Source organism: Malurus melanocephalus, unplaced genomic scaffold, assembly GCF_030028575.1.
Source record: "Malurus melanocephalus ecotype Western Australia unplaced genomic scaffold, MMel_1.1 scaffold_618, whole genome shotgun sequence".
Taxonomy (NCBI): domain Eukaryota; kingdom Metazoa; phylum Chordata; class Aves; order Passeriformes; family Maluridae; genus Malurus; species Malurus melanocephalus.
The window spans coordinates 100,442-103,970 of record NW_026623850.1 but is presented as its reverse complement, the minus strand read 5'-3'; positions in this window follow the sequence as shown (position 1 = coordinate 103,970).

The window sequence follows — 3,529 nt, the reverse complement described above, 5'->3', positions numbered from 1 at the left end:
TCAAACTTGCTTGTTGAGAACAGTATCTGATGGTACAGTGTCATGTTTTTTGTTTCTTTTCCAAATARTTCYGAATCATTATAGGAGACAGGATGTTTACAAAAATCAACATGTAATTTAAATTTCATGTCATCTTTAAAACCTGCCATTAGCCTTGCTCTTTCTTATGCTGTCAGCTTTGCCAGATATACTGGTTAAAATTTATCAAGATAAAAGTGGAAACAAATTTCTTGCTTGTATATCATCATCACCGTATTTCAGTCACTGAAAATGTTTAGTTAACTAAAATACACAATACAAAGCAATGGAGAATATGAGTTTTGGATAACAGTGATCAAAGCTATGATGTTCTAGAATCTGTATAGATAATATTTATAAGGCAGTTTTCAGAACTTAATACAAATTTGTCAATGATGCTAACAACACTATTAATGATGCTGTAACTCTGAAATTCAGAACAAGGTCACTGGAAGCCTTTAATGAGACCATCTCCTTAATTCAAGGCTAATTATTTCTCTATTGAACACTCTGTGATAATAATCATCATGCTTTTCTATGGAAAAGAGAGCATGCAGGAGTTGGATTAATATTTACRAGCCAAGAAATGCCACAGAAACAAAATCAGCTAATTTAGATATGTTTTTTTTATTGATTTCCTGCCTACTAGATAACAGCAAACATTTTTGCATGCTATTTTATGTCATTCRTTGATGTTATTGTTGGCATAACTGTACAAGTAGAAACTCAAGAGCAACGCTTGATTTTTTTCTTGATATTAAGAAATAAAGGTTCAGCAAAATGGAGAGAAAAAAACAGTAGATGATAGTTCCTTAATGAATTTTTCTTCTGACAAAATTGCTAAGGTTTGATACTTTCTGCCATCTAGGATTCATAGTTGTTTTCTGTTAAAACCAAGCATAGGAATGGTTTGTGATGCCTGATAAAATTGATAACTCCACTGTATTTTAAATTTCTGTAGTTYTGTCTGACTTCATGTGACTGGGTACCGTTGCTAAAAGTCTCTGCCTTTCATCAAGCCTGTGTGCAAGTCATTGTTGCATGGAAACATCTTTACTAAGGGGAAAGAGCCCAAAAATACAAATAAAATCTGAGTGAGTTAGAAAATGGATTGTGAGTTTGGGTTTTTTTTCCACATCCTCTGCATTAGTCCTCTGATAAATCTGTCTGATAGCAGGTTTCTTATTTTCACATCTTAAGCGATAATTTAGGTGTGCTGAATGAAGTGAATAGTTGTATTAGTTACACTGCAACTTTAGTTTTCATTTTCTTCATAAAAAAWTTCAATTGAACAATTAATATTCTAACTAATAGAAATTAATTAGCCAAATACTTAGCATCATGGATCCACTGTTCCTACCTGGTAATGAACGGAGTTAAGATTGAGACATAGAAGCAAAGTTTTGCATTGCTAAAGGTCCAAAATAYGTTGCTCCTACATGGTAATATAAAGCAAAACTTCAGAAATGTTTTTTTCAAAAGTTTTTACTTCAAGTCTTATTTCATGTGAGCTGACTTCTCATGTGTGGACTTGCATTTTCAACTGTATTACACTGTTTGCATTACATTAAAACATTGTGGACTACAACAGAAAAAAAGTTTTTTTGGGACCCTCAGAGAAGTTTTATCTATGCTCCTGATGTTTCTCAAAAAGCAAAACATTTAAGTAAGTGTATTAAGTAGTGACAGCTTTAAAAAACAGTTCTGACATTATRCAGTGAAATATCTCAGTGGAGAAGTAAGACACACACACATTTCTGTTAACCATCAACTTCACTTTCAAAACTAGTAAGTTGTGCCAGGAAGCATATTAATTAGACAAGCTTCTAGAAGTGCAACAAAAGTTTATTTTTAACTATRCTGGGATTTTATACTTCAAATAAATGCATTGCTACTCTGTCTTTTGGATCTCTAAGCACGAGACATAATAATCTTATGCCATGTGTGTCAATGTACAGGGCTCTAACTTGCCAGACACTGAATCCATCATCTGAAATGCACATATGCCTCATTATTTACTTACTAATTCATCTGCTCCGTGTATTTAACAGATGACTCTGCAAGTCATGGGACTGTGCAGCCCAGAGATTATTCAAAGGCCATGGTATGCTGCAAAATAATGCTAAGAGTGTTTAATTTTTCCCTTCAAAATCTACTCAGCTCTACATTTTCTGATATTAATGATAAAATTTGAGTTCACTCATTTTATCCCCACAGTTTAATACAGTTCAGGTGTGATAGTTTCTGGGTGTTCGGTAGGTGACAGAGGTAGGCTCTTTTCATGTTTGCACATCACTAAGACTATCTATTAAATTACTTGTCACTGCTATGAAAATTTTTTGAAGGTAACAGTGTTGGGCTAGTATTTCTTAGGCATATTTGCAAGATGAAGAGATTACAAAATGTGGGAGAAAAGGGCTCCACAAGCCCTGATTTTGAAACTCAGCTAATTATTGTGTACGACTGAAACTTGGGAAAAGAAAAGGAGTGTTAACAGTTTACATGGAAGAAGAATGCTGCATCTTTGAGAAAAGCAGATTGAAATGCAGAATTGATAACGCAGGTGGCTGAAAATTATAAGCATTACTAATACTGTAGCTTTACCAAACTCACCAATTATGTTCTGATTACTAATTAAACAACTATCTCTTAACCAATGTATGTTTGACACAAATGTGTACTCTAGTTACTAAAGTAAATAAAAAAATCTTGTCCCACAACAAACTTCTTCTTTCTTTCTGTTTTTTCACCCACTTTTTGTGTATTTTGTATCTATTCTTTTCTGTCACTGTTTAACCAGCAGCGACAACAAAATCTAAATAATGGCCTATCTTTGCTAAATTAATGACACATGGAAGAAAGAACTGTGTATTCAATAGCTTGTTTGTAATATTACTATTGTAATAGAACTTGAAATAAATTAACGTACAAGACCATGTTGCAAAAATATCTTGCCTCTTCCTTTGCCTYCTGGTACTTTTGTTGTAAATATGAACCTTCAGAAGGAGATGTGTAATGTCACTTATCTGATTTTGGCTTTCTTTTAATGTGGTCTGGACCACCTGGAAGGCAGAGCCTTTGRCTGCAGACTCCCCCATTCTAGACAAAAGGCAGCTCTGTTGTGAACTCCACCATGTTTCAGGTGCAATACCTCTCATACCTCAAGGTTTCTAACAGCCATACTCAGCCTTTCTGAGGAACAGTTCAAGGGGTCACCTTGGAACAAGCTGATTGCTGTGTGCACTTCCATCAGTTCTGACCCAAACACAAATGCATGTGCTGGTTGGGTGCCTGCTTTGGTGTCATCCKTCTGGTTGTGGCTGCTTGGGAAGGGGGTGGCTATAAGTAGTCAGCAATTGGCTTCCAGATTTTTGGGAAAGAGTGAGTYACAGGTTTAATGAAGCAATCTGCTTGATCATCTTCCTCTTTGAGGTACTTGAAACGAAAAGGGTCTGTCGTGGTTTGAATGAATTTAATGGGAGCAAAACACTCCCAAGTTCCAGCAAACCTC